This window comes from Onychomys torridus, chromosome X (assembly GCF_903995425.1).
Source record: "Onychomys torridus chromosome X, mOncTor1.1, whole genome shotgun sequence".
In the NCBI taxonomy this organism is placed as follows: domain Eukaryota; kingdom Metazoa; phylum Chordata; class Mammalia; order Rodentia; family Cricetidae; genus Onychomys; species Onychomys torridus.
In genome coordinates, this window is record NC_050466.1 from 116,376,597 (window position 1) to 116,397,685 (window position 21,089).

The 21,089-nt window shown below is 42.5% G+C and overlaps 1 protein-coding gene across 4 annotated transcripts in view; it reads left to right on the plus strand.

Annotated features, from left to right (window-relative positions):
• Positions 1–4,795: 4,795 nt before the first annotated feature.
• Positions 4,796–21,089, plus strand: part of Drp2 (dystrophin related protein 2) — a 51,046-nt gene continuing 34,752 nt past the window's right edge. Inside the window, exons 1-2 of one of the 4 annotated variants that reach the window (XM_036174354.1) lie at positions 4,796–5,111; positions 5,263–5,331. The gene's annotated coding sequence lies outside the window, so the exon portion shown is untranslated. Of the gene's footprint in view, positions 5,112–5,262; positions 5,381–12,114; positions 12,186–21,089 lie in introns of those variants that run through there. The other 3 variants (XM_036174355.1, XM_036174356.1, XM_036174357.1) reach the window with 3 other exon arrangements.

The following is a 21,089-nucleotide window of genomic DNA, read 5'->3' on the forward strand; positions in this document are numbered from 1 at the left end:
CTTCTATCTTAAATTAAACCATCTCTGTTAGTCTATACTTTGCCACATGGCTTGTGGCTTACCAGTGTCTTTACATGTTGCTTCTCCTGGTGGCGGCTGGTGGTGTCTCTCTCCAACCTTCTACTTCCCAGAATTCTCTTCTCTCTTGTCCCGCCTATACTTCCTGCCTGGCCACTGGCCAATCAGAACTTTATTTACACAGAGCGATATCCACAGCATGTAGGCATTGGCCAGTGGGGTCTAAGTTAAGCCTTAGATTCATAAGTTATTAGTTATGTTACCTTGGGCTTGCTTGGGTTATTGCTTAATGTTACTGTGTCATAATACTTGTACTGTAAAATGGAAGTATTAATAAAAGCTATTTGCTGTGAAGATTAACTGAACAAAATAATACTATGAGCTGTACCTAGCTCATAGTAAATGTGTAATAATACAGGTAATAATAATGCTTATTATAATAATAATTACTATTGTATAATTACATCTTAGGTGTTACCAGCTGTGATGGTAGTATTGCCAACAGAATCGAGAATCACCTAGGGGACAAAACATGGGATGTGTCTGTGAAGGAGTTTCTAAATGGAGTTAACTGAGTGGGAAGATCAATCTTACATGTAAGTGGTGCCATTTCATGGACTGTGCATACAATAGGATCAACTGCTTCACATTCCCTGTCATGATAGACTACATTCTTAAACTGCGAGCCACAACAAACTCTTCCTTCCTTTATTATATTTATTTGTTTATTTATTTTGTGTAAGGGGGTTCACACAAGCTACAGCACATGTGTGGAGGTCAGAGGACAATTTGAGGGAGTCAGTTCTCCCTTTCTACCATGTGGATCTGTTGTGTGACAAAACTTTTCCTGTGGAGATGCAACATGCACATCTACTCACCCCAGATAGGAAGTACAGGACAGACCAAAGTACAGATAACACCAAAGTCCAACTTGAACTGATTCATTTTACTGGGGTTACTTACGGGGGTATGGGTGAAGGGTCACTTTCGGGAGCAGAAAAGATTCAAAGACAGCTGCATCACCAAAGCCCACACCAGAATGAGTGAGAGTTCACAAAGCTGGGAACCTGGAGGCATTCCACACAGCCTGCAGGCAGCTCAGCAGGTTGAAGAGTCTCGCCTCAGTTGGTCTAAACCTCTTCCAGACAGCTCAGCTGGTTTCTGCTTCTTCCAAGCATCTGGTCTACTCTCAGTCTCCTTTGCAGTTCAGCTTGTCTTCTTGACAGCTCAGCTGATCTGTGATTCTTCTTTGCAGCTTGGCTCTGCTTACTCTGGCAGGAAAGGGTCTAGTCAGTCTGTTCAGTTTCAGGGACTTCCTGAAGCTATTTTTAGTTGTTTACCTTTAAAGAGGTTCCCTGAAGGCTGGAAAGTTTCAGTCTTAGAGGAAACTGTTATACACCAGGGTCCCCAGACTGAACTGAATTTGTTAAGCTTGGCTGCAAGCACCTTTACCTGCTGAGCCATCTCTCCAGCCCCCTTCTCTTCTTGAATTGCTTCTGTCAAGTATTCTGTTACAGTAGTGAGAAAAACAAGACAGTAGCTGATGTCTTAATGTTTTCTGTCTCATAGGGACCCTCAAAAGCCTTAATCTAAAGAGCAGGGAAGACAGATCCTTTTTGCTATCCTAGTCTGTGAGAAAGAAATTTTGAGAGGCACTTTGTTGCACCCCTCTATGATAAACTCTATGGGTTTATTTTCACTGAGACTAGCACTGTAGTTTTGTAGCTGCAGTCTGAATGCCTGCTCTAGAAACAGGAAAGAGAAATGGAAAGGATTATTACAAATGCTTCTTGTGACCTGAGCAAGCCCAAGTGCCATCAAAGTGAAGAGCATGTACTCCCATCAGGATCCCTCATCTTCCTCCTTCTAGACCTTCACTGTGGTTTGTGGGGTGTGCTAGTGAGGTGGTGCCAAGCGTCAGGAGTGAGTCAGGCTTCCTGTGTTTACTGGGTACCTGCACTTTTATTCTATGCCCAAACATATTCTCAGAACGTTCCCTCTGGTCTTCTTTCTTATTATCACCTCTTCAGAGTCATCCCCAGTCAGTTGTAAAGGACTACTGAGGCTCCAGGTTAGAATGTAGTGGTAAATCTAGGACAAATCGCACAATCAGGCATGGGTGGTACTGGCTGCTTAGTCAAAGTTCTGTTGAAGACATACACATTGAGAAAATGGACATGTTCTCAAAACCTCCTCCAGGGACCAGCCACTCATTTCTTTTGTTGGTGGTAGTTTTTGTCTTAGTTTGCTCTCTATTGCTGTGGTAAAAGATCATGACCCAAAGCAGCTTGGGAAGGGGAGGGATTATTTGACCTGCAGATTCTAGTCCATCAGAGAAGCCAAGGCTGGATCCTGAGGCAGGAACTAAAGCAGAGACTGGAGACAAACGCTTATTGGCTTGCTCTCCATAGCTCACTCAGCTTGCTTTTTTATATATAATCCAGGTTCTCCTTCCCAGAGATGGCATTGCCCACAGTGGGCTGTGCCCTCCCACATCAACCGTTCATTGAGAAAATGTCCCACAGACTCACCAAGAGGCCAGTCTGATGGAAGCAGTTCCTTAACTGACTGATGTTCTCCCTTCTCAGATCTCTCTAACTTGTGCCAGGTTGATAAAAACCAAACCAACCAACCAACCAACAACCAAAACTAACCAGCACAGTGTTGGTGTGGGTGTTCCCATGCATGTTTGTGTGGGGGGCAGGAGGTAGGGATGGGTCTTGGTGTGGAAGTTAAAGGACAACCTTAAGGGTCATTCTTCTTTTCAATTCAGACAGGGTCTCTCATTGTCTTGGAACTTTACCAAGTGGGCAGGTTAGCTGGTCAGCAAGTTCTAGGATTCCGACCGTCTCTGCTGCCCATCTTACCTGCACTGCATTTACCTCCTGTGCCTTTTTTTCACGGTGTTTGGGACTCCAACTCTGGTCCTCACGCTTGTGAGCGTTCTACCAATCAAGCATCTCCCTACCCCAGAAACCAGTGACCTTTCTTGCACCTGGCTGGGGCCTGATGTTTCTGTGGTTAAGAGCACTTCCTGCTCTTGCAGAAGACCCAGATTCAGTTTCCCAGTGCCCACATGGTAGCTTATAAGGGTCCCTAACAACTCCAGTTCCAGGGAGTCTGACACCCTCCTCGATCTCCACAGACATCAAACATACAAATGGTGCACATTACTATATATAAGCCAACTACTCACACACATAAAATATAAATAAATAAATAATTTTAAAAAGCTTCTGGGAAGGGCAGTTAATTCCCATTTTGTTTGCTTCAAGGAGATCAGGCCTTCCTTATTTCTAGCCATTTGCTGAAGCTAGCGACTTCAGCTTTTTAAATCTCATCCTGAAATACACACACACACACACACACACACACACACACACACACACACAGAGAGAGAGAGAGAGAGAGAGAGAGAGAGAGAGAGAGAGAGATTTTCCTAACAGAGGCTCTTGAATAATGATTATATTGAGAACGTTCATAATGATAATATTGCACCATGTGACCACAGATAATAATGAGCTTCTTCCCAAATTGCTAAGAGGCTATAGCATTTTCACCAATAAAAGATGCTAAGTTGGTGAGATGGTGCTATATTAATTAGCTAGAGTGGCTCTACAACGTAAATATAGATTAAAACATCAAATTACACCCCACTGAACATGCGCAATTACTATTTTTCAATTTAAATTATTTTAAAGTATTTTCCTCAGGGCTTGGGATAGATTTCAGTTGGTGATGTGGTTGACTGGCATACATGGGGGCCCTGGATTTGTCCCCTACTGCAACATAAACCAACCTGGTGCTGCATGCCTATAATGGCAGCACCAGGAGGGAAAGGCAGAAGGATCCGAAATTCAAGGTCATCCTTAACTGCATAGCAAATTTGAGGTCAGCCTGGGATACATAATATCCTGTCTCAAACAAACAAATCAAAAACTTTTGTCATTTAACAAAATCACAAAATAAAGGAAGTGCAACTCAATAATAATAATAATAATAACAATAATAATAAAATGAAATAATGATAATAGTCAGTCATTGTAATAATTCTCAGCCCTTTAGACGTAAGAACACCAGTCCCAGATCCCACAAATCCAGAGGCATTTTCTGTTTTGAGTTTCAGTGCCATCAGAGCATATGGCGTTTTCATCCTCAGTGGAGTTCAGTAACACCCCAAGCAGTCCCCTTCTCCCATACAGTTCTCAGAAGCAGAGGGAGGGAAGAATAAGACTCTTTGCCAAGGCCTGGAGCAGCGAGGGCTTCGAGCCTTAGTCTCTTCCGGGTAGGAGAATGGCGGGGAGGGTTTTCTGACTGTCTTTACCAGCCAGCCATTCATTGTTCATTCTCTCAACAAATATGCGTTACGTGAACTGCTGTGCTGAGCCCTCAGTAAAGGAAAATGATATCTTGCATCCTGATCTGTGCGGGTGTTTGGAACTTAAACCTTTAACAGTGAGAGCTGGTGTGGACGAAATCAGTGACAGTGAGTGGGTCAGTGAGGTGAGCCAGGAAGGAACTGTATTTTCCCCAATCATTCAAAGTCCCTATTCTTCCCTGTACTTGTTGAGTTCCACACACTGAAGATCCAAGAGGGAGCGACTCCAAGAGCTCAGAGGTCACTGGCAGCCTGCGCTGTGCCCCAGACTGGACCTTGAGTATCAATGACAATTGTTAGAGCGGAGGGTTTCAGCTCCCGGAACAGAAATTGAATCCTGGACTGGCTAGAGAGGGGCCCCTGCCAGCTGCTGGCTCCGAAGTTGGTTTTGGCTCAGGGCTGGATATGTGGAAGTTGGGGGCCAGACACTTTGCTCAGCTCAGCAGCTCGTATTGATCTCCGGGGCTCTTTTGTCTCCTCCTCCCAGTGGAAGCCTCTCCTCCTTCTCCCCTCTCCCTCTGCTTTTCAGGCTCTTCCGCTTTGCTCTTCTGCTTCCACTGAATTGAAATCTCCGAGAGCTGTCACGGCTCTGGTACTTTCATAAAACTGTCCTTGCTCTCTCTGCATATGTCCAGTCAAGGGTATCTTTGCCGGAGGTCGGAACGGTGCTGTCAGTCCTGGTGATGATGGCATAGCAACACAGAGCAGCACCGAGGTGGGGGGAGGAGGAGGAGGAGGAGGAGGAGGAGGAGGAGGAGGAGGAGGAGGAGGAGGAGGAGGTCGGGGAGGTGGGAGAGACAGAGGGAGAGTGTGCACACAGCAGCTGTCGGCATCCCTGTCTCAGAGACTTCTTTGCTGATTCACAGAGGCAGCTTAGCCCGGGCCTCCCAGCCTCCAGCTACCCGCCTGCTTCGCAGACCTGACGGAATCAGAAGGTAGGCCACAGAGAAATTCTTTCCAAGCCTCGCCCTCGTTCAGCTGGCGGTAAGAAGGCAAGCTTCAGGGGTAGCACTGTCTAAGTGGGTGTCTGTGTGCCTGTTCTTGTCTGCCTGCATGTGCCATTGGGGGAAAACTTGCGTTAAAAGGGCTTCTAATGAAGTAGTCACTGATTGAATTCATAAAGAGAAAGAAGATACTGAAGACCAGTAACTCAAGCAAATTGGAGCAGTTGTGATCTAAAGGATGAATAAGAGGAAGGTCCATGGTTTGTTTCTTTGATAGGAATGTGGTGTTTATTTATTTATCTTAGATTTTTCAGTGACCTGCTTTCTTGTCTAAGGGTAGATTTACTGGTGAGAGGGAAGGAGTATGTGTGGAAAAGCATTTGCTGGAAAGAGAAGAGATACCAGACCTCCAATTTTCCGAGCAAATGAGTATTCTGGCCAGCAGAGAGGACTCGGGAGTTCTTCCCTGAAGTAAACCTGGCTCAGGCCTCAGAGCCCTGGGGTGAAGAGATCATGGCATCTCTGCACTGACTTCCTGACCCCCTTCATTTTCCCTGATGCAGTTTTCCCCATTGTCTGTTCTGTTTTCTGATTCCCTCTCTGCCTCCTGTAACGGGGGGGGGGGGGGGGGGCAGCCTTTACCTCTGCAGAGCATAGTTTGGAGTGATTTGGAAGAAGAGCTTACTTCTCCAGAGTCCAGCACCCCATTTTCTTCTACACTCCCTGCCTCCCCTAGCCTCAAGCTAAGTGCCTGGGACTGGATGGGTAAATGCAGTTTATCCTTCTTTTGATAGGTGGACGGATCTTGTGGGTTCCAAGCAGATGAGGTGGCTAGGGGTGGGGAGTAGAGATCTGAGGAGCATCTCCTGTTAGCTGATATTGAGAGCATGGCGCTTGCCTTCAGGAAGAGAATGCACTTTTTCAATTGTTCGTAAGAACAAAGGCATTAAAAATCTCTACATATACTTTTACAAAGGAATCTTCATTTCTAAATAAAAGGCTCCCAAGTAAGTCACCTCCAAGAAAGTCTAGTGGAAGCCAAAACCTCAGCAGGTTCTTCTTCTGAGGTTTAGGTGGGGAGATGGATCCAAGGAATCTATGTGCTGGAAGTTGAAGTAACTGTCCTGTCCCTGAAGGGAGATGGAGCCGCTCCTTCCCTGGGTGAGCAGGTCTCTCTGCCTTGAAGTGCTGATCCCTGCCAACTCTTGATGTGGGATAAAGGCTCATAGGAAGAGACTTGTACCTTCTGGATTAGGCCCTAGCTGAGTGGCTTTGAGCTCCCACCAGCTCAAAAGCTCTGCTGTCACCTAAAGTCGGGGAGCTTGGCTTGAAGCAGCAAACTTCGGATAGGCCCAAAATGCAGATGAGAAGAGCATATCTAGGACACAGCCCTTCCCACCGCAGATGCTCACAAGTTTCTGGTGTGCCGTCTGCTATAATACCTGAGAGGCTAGATCTCCAGACTGATCAAGGACACTCACTGAGAGAAACCCACTCAGTGGATGTTTCAGTACGCAACCACAGTGTTCTCTCCAGCGTGTGAAAGACAGGGCATGTGCCACGACTCTCCTGTGGAGGTCAGAGGACAACCTGCAAAAGTCAGTTCTACTTCTTCCATCACGCGGGGCTCAGGGATCAAACTTGGGTCCTAAGGCTTGGCTGCAGGTGTCTTTCCCCACTGAGCCATCTTACCAGTCCTTCCAAAGGATTCCAAACACTGACCGCCAAAGTAGTAGTAAGGAAATCCTTCTAGGGCAACAGTTGGAAGAGAATGTCAGTAGATGCTGTTTTAAAGTGTGTGTGTGTGTGTGTGTGTGTGTGTGTGTGTGTGTGTAGGGCGGGGGATACAGCAATGTTTTTGAAATGCTTTTTAACTGACTTTTCCTCTTGGAGAGTGACAGTGTACATAGACCATGTTAGAGGCTCTGGGGAGTCCTGCTATGAATAAATCTGGATTCTTTTTGACATAGGAAACACTGGAGCATTTTATAGGGATGGGTTTAGCAGTTGCTGCTAACTAACCAGTTAACCAACTAGACAAACAAGAAAAACTTGAAGGAGGCAGCCATCCGAAAAGAAAAATCTGTAAAATAGTCTGCTCCGGCATTGTATTTTTAAACATGCAAACCCAAGAGTTTAACAAAATTGCTCTCCTTCCTACAGCTACTGAGTGGCTGGCTGAGAGATTATCTCCTGATTTCCAGCTGACTACACCCAACTGCTAGGTCTCTAGTGGGTTCCCCCCTGTCCCAGGAAAATGAAGAAGCTTTAAGGAATAATCTTCTAATTTTGAATGTGATATCTATATTTATTACATTGTGTTTAGTGTCTTGTTATATCTGAAAATGATCAACATTCCATTTAGCATGGCATTTGTGGCATTTTAAAAAGCACTGTGTTTTGAAATGTTTTGTACATTCAAAACAGCATAAAAAATAATATGATGTCCAGGTTAAGGAAGACATTACCAATAAAGTCTATTTTTTCATAATTAAAGCTCCCACCCTCTACAGTGGACACTATTCTGGATGTAGTGTTTGTTATTCTCTTTCATTTATTCATACTTTAATCCTCTCTCTCTCTCTTCTCTCTCTCTCTCTCTCTCTCTCTATATATATATATATATATATATATATATATATATATATATATATATATATACATACATATATAGACATATACATATATATGTGTGTGTGTGTTTGTGTGTGTGGTGTGTATACATATGTGTGTTTAAAGAATATGCTGCTGTTTCTATTTTAAAAGTTTATATCAATGGTATTCAATGTATATATTATTCTACAACTTGTTTTTATAGTCACTATTATACTTGTGAAATCCATCCATGTAATATGTGGCTCTAATTCACTCATTTTTCAATAATGTATATTTGTGAACATAAGCAGAATTTATTTATCCCATTCTGCTACTGGTGGATGTTTAGACAACCTCCAGTGTGGAGCTATGACAACCAGGGCTTCTCTGTATTCACCCTTAGGTAGTTAAGTTTAGGTGAATGCTTCTGTCAGGAAGATTATCTGGAGTAGAATTGTCCACTCACAAAAAATGAGCAGCAGCATCTTTAAGAGACATTGTCAAATTCCCTCTCCAAAACCGCTTCTAACCTACATTCTCACTAGTAGTGTAGGAAATGTATTGAGTTAATTGGCTCTTAGAATAAAATTCTCACCCATGAGGATGTGTCTCTAGGCTTTTGAATGGGAAATAAATTTTGTTTCTCAGAAGTGCTTGATAGGTCTTATCTCAGGAACACCTTTGCTTGGTTCCAGCTGTCAGTTAAGGGGTCGCTTAGATGATCTCACAGGTCTCTTGCTGTTTTGACGGTTGGCGTTTCTCTGCTTTATTCATTGACTCAGGTACATCTGAAGTAAGAACTCGGCTTCGGCTATGCTTCTGGAAATGACTTTAGGCACATACCTAATGTGTGCCTCCTTCCTTACTGACATGTTGTCTAGTAGAAAAGCCACACTGTGGGAGGGAACCATGCAGTGTTACCTTGGACCGAGACCAGAAGTCCGTAGCCGCAGGAAGACTTCTCATTCTGTTTTTCCCTACACTTGTCCACCTTAAAACTTGAAGTGTTCTTTTCCTTCTGACAATAATAAATGGATTGTCAAAATATGGGGTGGGGGTAAAGAAAAAAATAGAATTCCATTTATGCAGCTCCCCAGAAGTGTCAATAAACAGTTTGGGTGTATATTTGTCTAGGCTTTCTTTCTGCACATATTCACACATAGATTTATAAATGCATTTAAAAAATGGATTTTTACCAAGCATAGCACTGTAACAGTTGTTTTTCTTTGACCTAAAATATATGTTTGGCATCTGTGGTGGTTAGTGTTGTGAGCTTGACACACGCTAGAGTTACCTTGAAGAAGGAGCCTCCCCTGAGGAAGTGCCTCTGTAAGACTGGTCTGTGAGCAAGTCTGTGGTGTATTTTCTTGATTAATAATTGATGTGGGATGGCCCAACCCACTGTGGGCAGTGCACCCTTGGACAGAGAGTCCTGTACAAGAAAGCAGGATGAGCAAGCCATGAGGAGCAAGCCAGAAAGCGGTATTTCTCCACGGCTTCTGTATCAGTTCCTGCCTCCAGGTTCCTTCCTTGAGTTCTTGCCCTGATACCTTTATGAGAAGCTGTGAGGTGAAAGAAACCCTCTCCTCCCCAAGTTGCTTTTGGTTATGGTGTTTATCACAGCAATGGAAAGCACATTAAGATAGCATCTGATAAGTCAGTGCATTTAGAGCTATGTCTTTGTAGCAGCCATGTAACATTCCAGTATTAATGGCTGCACTAGAAAACATTTGAGTACTTGCTAAACACCGGAATGTATGAATTAACTGCTTGCAACAAGGCAATGAATGAGACATAGATATCTTTCCCATGGCTACAGACTTCTCTCCCTCAGTACATTGCATGACCACCTTACCTCTCACAATGGGGCTTTTCTACTAGATGGTGTGGCAGAAAAAGAGGAGGCACACATCTTTGGTCTTTTTGTTACCCTGTTTTATAGATAGAGCAGCTGAAGTACAATAAGGTTAGAGAGCTTGTGCAGATTTTCGCTAGTAAGTGGCAAAGCCAGATGCGGAGGCGAACATTTTCGCTCTGGGCCTATGCCCTTAACCATCATGCTGTGTTTCCTCTCAGGCATAGTCCACTGACCAGTCCCCTGTTGGTGGACATTTGAGTCAATTGCACATTTTTGCTCTCTCACATTACATGACAGTAGACATCCTCATCTACTTCTATAACTGTCTCGGCAGTGTAAGTTTCTAACCATCAGCTTTTAGGTGGAAGGAGTTTATTTGTTCATTTTAAAGTATTGATTGAGCTCTAGATATTGAGAAAGCTCTGAGCTCAAACTGAGAAGCTTGTCAGTTCAGAAATTTATTTCTAAGATGTCCTGCAAAGGGCAGTTAAGTGCTTTGCAGGATTTGTCTGCCTGATACTACCCCAGACAGACTGACTACATTTTGCCTTTGTTTGCTTGTTTGCTTGCTTGCTTGCATGCCTGCGTGCGTGCGTGCGTGCGTGCATGTGTGTGTGTGTGTGTGTGTATGTGTGTGTGTGTGTGTGAAGTTTATTTGTCTGTATTGTGTCCAGGTTCTGTTTTTCTGTGATGGTTTCCAACAGGCTTCTTTGATGAGGCCCACTCAACAGGAGGGAAATCATGCCCAGTACTGAAAACTTAGCCAGCTTTTGGGGGTTAGTGAGGTCATGGACCTTGGAAAAGAATCTGCCACTGCCACGTTGCTAGACCAGCGTAATTCCTTACTACAGTCTTAAACTATCCTTACACCCATAAATAAGGGTAGCTACCACCCCTAGTCAAAGTACTGCAATCAACTAATAGCTACTAGGAGAAGGAAAATTGGCCTCTCCCAGGGATGTGAACCTGTAGTGGATGTCCAGCACAGAGTGGCCAGCCCTGAAACCATATACACACTAAAAACAGAAACAGACTCAGCAGGTTACATTTATGTATCTGTGCACACACATACATACATTATGCAAAATAAATATATGCTAATAAAACATTAAAAACAATACTACCACTTTGGAAAGTGATTAGTTTAGAACATTAGGGTGGAGCCATAGTGCCTGGATCCTACTGGCCTTATTAGGGAGGAAAGACTGGGGAGGGAGACGAGGGTATACACACAGAGAGATGCAAAGGCCCCTGAACCAGTGTCACGCTGTTTGTTTGATTTCAGAGCTTCTAACACTGGGAACTAAATGCAATTTAAAATTGTTTAAAATAATGGTTTTGTTTTAGGTTTTTAGTTTTTAAGACAGGGTTTCTCTACATCATAGTAGCTGTTCTGGAATTCACTATATAGATCAGGTTGGCCCCAAACTCACAGAGATCCATCTGCCTCTGCCTCTTAAGTGCTAGGATTGAAGGTTTGCGCCACACCCAGCCTAAAAGAATGTTCTAAATTGAGATAGAATTACATCACTTTCTTTCCTCCCTTTGCCTCCTTCCAGCTCCTTATAACTTCTCTCCCTAGAACCCATCCTCTGTGATAGCCTCATTTTTAAAATTATTGTTATGTGTACCTATGTGTGCTTAATTTATGATGTTCTCATACCTGTGCGTAATGTATCTAGATCTCAACCTCTCTCTCCTCTCTTCTCTCTTCTCTCTCTCTCTCTCTCTCTCTCTCTCTCTCTCTCTCTCTCTCCCCTCCCTCTTTCCTCTAATCCCTTCATCTTTCCAACCAATTCTCCTTCTTTGCTTGCTAGGACACCAGTGACAACAGTTCCCCATAGTGTGGGTTCTGGAGTTTACAAAGACAACACCATATAATGGTGAAGAAACAGAACTGCCCAAGCACAGATTTCGGCTCTTTGCCACATGGCTTCAGTATGACTGACTCAGTTACTTTCTGTCTGTGTGCCTGTTTTCTCATTGCATGTTGAAGACATTAATGACTGTTTCATGGGGTTGTTGTGAGGATTATATATGTTAACATTTAATTAATGTATATGTGTGTGTATATATATATATATATATATATATATATATATAATTTGATTATAGATAATGTGGAATTTGGTAGGTTATTTTCTCTTGAGACAAGGTCTCTCTGTGTAGTCCAGGCTGTCGTTAGACCTATATCCTCCTGTTGCAGACTCTTCAGGGTTTTTTCTTCTTCTTCTTTTTTTCAAGACAGGGTTTCTCTGTTGAACTGCTCTGGCTGTTCTGGAAGTACTTTGTAGACCAGGCTGGCCTTGAACTCACAGAGATCTGCCTGCCTCCCAAGTGCTGGGATTAAAGGCATGGGCCACCATCATCCAGCCAGACTCCTGATTTAAAGGTATGTACCACCATGCCTGATCAGAAGATTTTAACTACTGTTGTTCATTTAGATATGGAAAAACTACCACATCATTTTTTCCACAAAACAACTGAAGACCTTGTTTTAGTTCTTTTCCTATTGCTGTGATAAAATACTCATACAGAGGCTAGAGAGATGGCTCAGTGGTTAAGAGCACTTGCTCCTCTTCCAAAAGATCCAAGTTCAATTCCCAGCACCCACATCAGGTGACTCACAACTACCTGTAACTCCAGTTCCAGGGCATTCAATACTTCTGGCCTACACATGCTTACATACAGACATGTAATGAAAAAAAAAATGAATCTTTCAACAAATACTTGATATTTGAAAGAGAAAGCCATAATGAGCAAGCCAGTAAGCAGCACTCCTCCGTGGTCTCTGCACCAGGTTCCTGCCTTGGCTTCTTCTGGTGGGCTGTGATTCAGGATATGTAACCTAAATTAACTGTTTCCTTCCCGTATTGCCTTTGGTCACAGTGCTTTATCAGAGCAATAGAGACCCTGATAAGACAGCAGGGAAGTCAAGCCAGCAGGGGCCTGAAGCAGCTTGTCATATCACCTCCATAATCGGACATTCTCAGCTCTCCTTTTCCATTTTATTTAGTCCAAGATTCTCCACACAGGCAATGGGCCCTCCCCCAGTTCAAATAGTTCTTTTTCACACTGACTAACACAATGAAGGGAACCCCTCACAGACAGTCCCAGAGCCTTGTCTTAAGCTAGATAATTCTTAACTGCCCGCCAGCTGATTCTAGATTCTGTCAAGGTGACAGTTAACACTATTGTCACAGACTTCCATGGCATCTTAAGAGTGGGAGAAAGGAGAAATAGCTGCTTTGAAATGCTTAGTATATTTACATGGTTAAAATTCAAAAAGTACAAGCCAATACTGAGTCTAAAATCCACATTTCTAAGCTGAACAAGTGGTTCAACAGTTAAGAGCACTTGTTTATCTTACAGAGGACCTGGGTTCAGTTCCCAGTACCCACATAGAGCCTTTTTTGTTTTTTGCTTGTTTATTTGTTTGTTTTGTTGTTGTTTTCAGGGTTTTTTTTGTTTTTTGTTTTTTGGTGTTTTTTTTGTTTTGTTTTGTTTTGTTTTGAGACAGGGTTTCTCTGTGTAACAGCCCTGGCTGTCCTGGAACTCACTCTAGACCAGGCTGGCCTCAAACTCACAGAAATCTGCCTCTGCCTCCCGAGTGCTGGGATTAAAGGTGTGCACTACCACTGCCCGGCCCATATGGAGCATACAACAGTTTGTAACTCCAGTTCCAGGGGACCTGACATCCTTTTCTGACCTCAGTGGTACTCACATGGTACACATACATATATGATGGCAGATCACATACAACTAAATAAATTCCATATTTCCTATTGATGAAGTGAGATTTACTTTTCAGCCTGGTCTGTAATTATATGGGAATGTATTTACAATAATTCAGTATATGGGGATATACTTACAATAGTTCAATACATTTTACGTACATGCTCAATGTACTTTTTAATAAGTATACTGATTTTTTTAAAGGGAGAAAGTCCCAAAGGAGTGGAAGAGAGTTTCTCTGTGATAGCCATTCATTTCCCTTCTCCAATGGTAACAATTATATACTTTCAAAAGATATTTTAATGCAAACATAAGGGCATATTTCTTGTGTGAGCAAATGAAGATGAACCATCTTCGCTTACTTCTTGTTTTTTTACTGTTTGAAAATACATTTTGGCTGTGTACAGTGGCACATGCTTATAATTTCAGCTACTTAGGATGCTGAGGCAGAAAGATCTCAGTTTCAAGGTCAGTCTGATAAACACTCTTTCTCAAAAATGGAAATGGCTAGGGATGTAGCTCAGTGGTAGAGCACTAGCCTACATGCATGAAACTGAATCCCCAGTTACACACACACACACACACACACACACACACACACACCATAGAGCAAAGCACTGGCCCAGAAATCAAGGGCCCTGGATAGGGTTCAGTTATGTTTCAACATGTTCACCTGAAAATGAAATTGTAATTCTGGCTCAGGACAATCTTGCCAAATTTTTCTAAAAAATACTTTTTTTGTTTGCTTGCTTGCTTTTGTTTATTTCTTTGTTTGAGGCAGCGTCTCACTCGTCCCAGGCTGGCATCAACAGCTATGTCCTGGAGAATGACTTTGAAATCACCATCCTCCTCTCTCTGCCTCCTAATTGCTGGGATTCTAGGCATGGACCACAGTGCCTGCCTTATATGTAGACGATCTTGAAAGACAGTTTAGCAGGCTTCAAGTTCATGCTGTACAGACTGGGAATAATAGTGTTTTGATGTCTGCCAATCTTAAACACTTACATTTGACAGATTAGCAAAATAGGTCCTAAACCATCATGCTCATGAACTCACAATAGCTGCAGTTACCTACACAAGGTCTGTAAAAGATGGAGCCCTTCAACTTTTAATCATAGGTGGAGGAGGGGCTCATGAGGCCCCGCCCATCCTTGAGTTATTATTGGCAGTTAATGGTTCCTTGGGATACAGGGAATCATTGTCTTCAGCGGTGTCCTCACTGGTTAGTTGTCCATGCCCCAGTAAATAGATCTGTTTATGCAGATACCCTAATTAAACTCAGTGAGGTCCTCCAAACAACACAACACAACAAAACAAAAGACAAAAAAGTAGGAGAATTTGTTGGGATGAAGAGGATGAGCTGGAGGGAGGAAAGGGAGGGTAATAGGGGAGTAAATATGATAAAAATGCATTATATAGATGTATGAAATTGACAACGAACAATAAATCTAAAAAATAAGGCTTAGAGAGGTGAAATAATGTAAGGTCATAGAACAAACATTGAAAACAGAGGGTCCTAATACTGGGACCAGAAGGGATTAATTGTTTTGTTTTGTTTATTGAGATGGGGTTTGTGTTGTCCTGGAACTCACTCTATAGACCAGGCTGGCCTTGGACTCACAGATAGCCTCTTGGGCGCTGGGATTAAAGGCGTGAGCCACCATGACCTGAAAGGGGTGAATTTTTTTATTCTTTGGTTTATCTTAATCTCGTCTGGTGACAGGCCAGCGGAAGAATAAGAAGGAAAGCATTAATCTGTAAAGAATTCTGTATTGGTGAAATTAAGGCCACTCCACGTAGTTAAAAGGGAGGTTTATTTTGTGGGGTAACTTACAAATGAAGGGGTAGGTTACAGGGTCTGGCAAGGGTATAGCGCAGTCCGGCGGTGTTCTCTGGAGAACTCTGCTCCGTCTACCTCCAGCGTCCAGAGTCAGGGAACCAAGAGAGAGACCTCTCTCCGATCCTTGGTCTTCCGCTTCCTCCTCCACCCTGCCTTGTGGGCGTGACCATTACCGAAGCCTCAATGGGGGTTGAAACTTCCAGGCCAATGCTGGGATGGCTACCCACTACAATTCTGTTTTGTTGTTCTGGCTTGGGGAGCCAGGATTTCACACCATAGCCTTGGTTGGCTGGGCACTTGCTATGTAGAAAAGGCTGGCCTTGAACTTGTGGTAGTCTTCCTGCCTCTGCCTCCCGAATGCTGGCATTAAAGACAAGTGTCACTGTGTTTGGTAAGAAGTTACTCTCAAAATAGTTCCCAAAAGAAGAAATGCAAATGACTGCTGGGATATGTGTGGAGGGTCCACATTTCTAGTAATTATGGACATGCAAAGTAATCAACAAGATACCATTTTTTTTGCTCACGAATTTGACCAAATTGACCCTCTCATACATTGCTGGTGGTAGTATAAACCAATGTAACTTTTTTTCTAGGATGCTTTAAATATACGTGTCAATAAGTCTGAAACTTTTAAAAAATCTTTATTCCAGGAATTCTCCCTTTCAGGATATCATTATACTGAGAATCACAATTATGCACAAGGTTGTCAATTGTGATTTGACTTCTAAAGCAAAAAAACTATAAATATATGTCCAACTGTTAAGATACATTTTGGTATATCAATTCAGTGAAATAGTGTGCGACAATGATTATAGCTAACTCAGCCATGTCCTGTTGCCAGGAAGTATGCTAAATTATGTACATCCATGATTAACTTTAATAATTAGAACAAGTCCACAAGGTCAGTATAATTCTTACCCCATTTTACAGACCAGAGCACTGATGCTCCAAGAGGTAAGGGTATTCCAGGCCACACTGTTGGTAGGTAAAAGAATGTTGACTTCTGGGTCTAGTCTAATGCCAGAGCCAAAGACCTCAACCATAGCACTCTTCAGTTATCAGAAATCATGTTTTGATTGGGACTACAGTTTAGAGGTGCAGTGCTTGTTTGTGTAGTATGTGTGAGGCCCTGGGTTCAATTCCAAGTGTTGGATCCAGGGGGAATGTGCAAAATAATGGGGTTCAGACCACTGAAGTCTAAAATCAGAAGCAAACTTTATTCCAAAAAATCACTGTGGAGCACAAAAAGCTTGTCACCTAGCTGAGACCACAGCCAGAGTTCGGGATTCTGAGATTGTGGTAATTGGAAGTGGGTTATGAGCCCCTCTTTTATAGTAAGGGGTGAGCATTAGGCCTGGACAAAAGAATATCTACAGTTTGGAAGTTAAACTTTTAGAGACAAATTGCATTTTAGGATTTACAATTTTCCATTAACCAGGTTTTAGAGGGTTCCAGCTAATGGATATTTGTATATCCCTGCAGTCTTACTGACACAGCTAATTGATTTTTGCCCCAAACCTGCAACTTTCCCTAACATAGCTGGGTTCCCATAGCAGGGGGAATACGAAACAATGCAATCAGGTTGTCACGTAGATCTCATTAAAAGTTAGCTTTGGTCCACGGCAGTTGTCAGTGGTAGGGAGAATAGCTGAGCCCAGGGCTGCAGAGAGCCATCGTAAAAAAAAACTAACATTTGCTGGGCGGCAGTGGTGCATGCCTTTAATCTCAGCACTCGGGAGGCAGAGCCAGGTGGATCTATAGATCTATAGATCGAGATCCAGGACAGGCACCAAAACTACACAGAGAAACCTTGTCTCAAAGAAAGAAAAAAAAAACCCTACACTATAAAACCTAACATTTGGGTTACTGGCAGAGCTGCCCACCTAAAGCAAAGAAAGGCCTAGTTAAAGGTTAATCCCTAATTGCTGGCAGAGCTGAGGGCTGTCAGCTTCCATCTCTTAAGCTTATAACTTTTTATTCCTACATTCCTATCTTATTCCCATATTCCTGGACCCTTCACAAGCATCAAGCATCACACACACACACACACATACACACACACACACACACACACACACACAGAGAGAGAGAGAGAGAGAGAGAGAGAGAGAGAGAGAGAGAGAGAGAGAGAGAGAATAATGACATTATAATTTGGCCATGATGTGGTAAGTAAAGGAAGCAGGATACAAATGACAGATAGCATATGGTGACTTCCCTTTAATTGAAAGCCAGGCATGATGGCACATACCAGCAATCCCAGAAAGCACACTGGAGATAGAGGCAGGAGAAATACAAGGTCTAAACTAGCTTGGGCTACATATGAAAGCCCTGTCTCAAACACAAGCAACAACAACATTTTAATTAAATTTTAAAATTAGCAGGCAAGGTAATGAGTTTCATTATGGCATTTTTCTATGCGTCACTATATTTTATTCTAATTTATATCCCTCCCTCATTGCCTCCACCCAATCTTTTTGCTGGTCCCTTTTCTGGTAGAGGTTGAGATGGAGTGGTGAAGTAGTTTTCTTTGGAATTTTCCTAAAGGCTAACTGTGTTCATTTAAAAAATATTTATTAGATTTTCTTTGTTTGTTTATAAGCCATATCTTGGGGAGAGTAGAGTACTGAAATCATCCACCATTATTATATCAAGACCCATGTGACCTATGCACATTAGTGTTTGTTTTTTGAAGTTGGAAGCCTCAATATTTATGCATGTGTATTTAGGATTGTTGGAGCCTCTTTAGTATTATGTATGGCTTTTCTCTCCTAACTTCATTTGAAGTCTGCATCGTCAGGCAACTATGCCAGTGTGTTTTCAGCCTCCATTCACTTTTGATGCTCAGTGTGTGTCTTTACCAGTTTGTTTCTTGATAACACAATTAGATACAGTATTTTTCAGCCAGCTATTCTGCATCTCTTTGTTGATGAGCTGAGGTCACTGACATTTCAGGTTATTATTGAGAGATTTTTAAAAATTAATTCCTGTCATTTTGTTTTTGCTTTTTGGGTTTTTTTTTTTTGGTTTTTTTTTGGGTTTTGGGGGGGGGTAAGTTTGTCATTTGCTCTTTTCTTTATCTTTTATTTGTGTTAGAGGTTTCCTGGTTTACTGTGTTGGTCACAGTTGATTCTTTTATTTTCCTTTGTTCATCTCTTCCTGTCATGAAATTTGTTTTCTTTCGTGCCCTCATGATTGAGACTTCCTATTTTTCTTTCTCCTTTGTGTGTAGTATTCCTTTAAATATCATCTGCTAGGCCCTCCACACAATAGAGCACACTAGTACAATAAAGCCCGAGAGAGCCAACCCCACTGGTGAAGGTGTGGGTGAACCAGCCCGGAAGTTGTGAGCATGGGAGAGCTGTCCTCATAACTCATCTGTTACTTGGTGGCATGGGCAGGGGAGAGATGTCCCCTCACCTACCAATGCCCAAGGCAGGTGAGAGAGCTGGCCCTGCCCCTCAGCTGCAGCACTCAGGAGAGTGGCCCCTATGCCACACCTGGGTAACACAGTAGAGCTGACCCTGAAGGTGTAGGTGTGTGGGGGGGGGGGGGGGGAATCTGACCCAGAGCACATGAAAGCAGAACTAGCCTGGCCCCTTGCTCATTGCTTCAGGGAGTGAACTCTTCAGGACAGTGCAGGAGAACTCCCCCTGGTGGTGAGGACAAGGGAGAATTGGCAGGCTGACCAACCCTGCAACCACACAGGTCCAGAACCAGGGTTATGAGTTGATCCACCCCAACATCTACCCCATCTATGATCTACTGGAGCACGTGAAAGTGCTGGTCTTGCAGATCCAAAGCTGCAAGATTTCCACAACACAGGGCAACAGCAGGATATCCAAGAGAAGCTCCAGTGAGGGCCCAGTATCACTAGTGTAGTAGTGTAGTAGAGGCCTCTAACCAGACCAATGACTCTCTGCAATGAGATATATGGATAGAAGGGTGTACTGTGTGACTCACTGTGTCACACCACAGCTTCCATGATGAGGTTGATTTTTTTTCCTTTTCTGTTTTTTTCTTCTTTTTTCTCTTAAATTTTATTTTATTGTGTGGGGGTGTTGCAAGGGCAGCGGGTGGATAAGAAGGAACAGGAAACAAATGGGGTGGACATGCATGATGTGAAAGACACAAAGAATAAAAAACTATCTTCTGCTCAGTGGTTAGTTTGTGACTGAGCTGGCTTAATTTGTAGTAGTCTTAAAATGTCCTTATTTCTCCATCAATTTTAAAATATAGCTTTGTGTTTGATAGAACAGTCTTGCTTGGTAGTTGCTTATATTCAGAGGTTGAAATATCGCCTTCTCCTCCTCCTTTGGTTAGTTTTAGGGTTGCTGATAAGAGACCTGATGTTTTTATGATGTGTTTGCTTTTGTAAGTTAGTGGTAGTTTTCCTTAAAGCTTTTAGAATCGTTTCTTTGTTTTGTATTTTGGACTTCCTGACTATAGAATGCCATGAAGAGGATCTTACTTTGTCTTACCTATTTTGGGTACCAAATGATTCTGACATTTGCATTTATCTCTCCAGATTTGGGGATTTTTATGCTGCAATTTTATCCACTAGATTCTCCTATCCTATGGATTCTTAGGTTTGATCCATAATTCCTGGAAGTTATGGTCAGGTTCATTTTTCTTTCTTTTTTAGTTTCTTGAAACACGGTTTCTCTGTGTTATAGATGTAGCCATCTTGTTAAATAAGAAACACAGAGCCAATTGCAGAGTTAAAAGCCAAGAGGTCATAGCAATAGCTGAGAGCTGAAAACCTTACCCTGCACTGCTGTCCTTTCCTCTCCGCAGGAGACCTACTTCCTGTGTCCTGTCTTTTTTATAGACTTTCTGTTCTGTTTTCTCATTGGTTGTAAACCCAGCCACATGACCTCCTCATCACTGCCTGTCTGTACAGACCTCCAGGTCTTCTATGGTTGGTATTGAGATTAAAGGCGTGTGTCTGCCCTGCTGGCTGTGTCCTTGAACACACAGAGATCTGACTAGCTCTGCCTCCCAAGTGCTGGGATTAAAGGTGTGCCCCACTACTGCTCGGCTTCTGCTCTGGCTTGCTCTGACCCCAAGGCAACTTTATTTATATACAAATAAAATCACATTTCAGTACAAATAAAATATCACTATATTTCCCCTTTTCTATTTTAATAAAAAGGGAAAAAAGTTATAACTAATATAAGAAAAACTATATACAAAAGTACAGTAACTATCTACCACATATACAAGCAATAAAAGCTAAACAATGTCTAGCCCATTTGCATTTGACAAATTCAGAGAAAATAATTCCATTATCTATCCTATTTTGGTAAGTCCAAAATGTACCTGATTCACTTTCTATCCTAACATATTACTAACGGAACTGTCTTATAACGTCTTTCAAATTTATAACACCTCTAGTGAGTTTCTTTTCTGAAATTCTTAACAAGGAAAACTATAACTAACTGATCTTCACTGGTAGGCCTGGCTCTCTTGGAAATTGCTATGTAGACCAAGCTGGCCTTGTTCACAGAGCTCTGCCTTCCTCTGCCTCCCAAGCACCGTGTACAGTGACACCTGGGGTTGTTTGTTTTTTCTTGTTTGTAAATGTAGTGTTCTGTTAACCATGTCCTCCACCTCTGACATTCTTTCCTCTGCTAGGCTGAGTCTACTGGTGGTGGTTTTGACAAATTTTAAAATTTTGATTTATTGACTTTTCATTTCTAACATATATATTATTAAACTTGT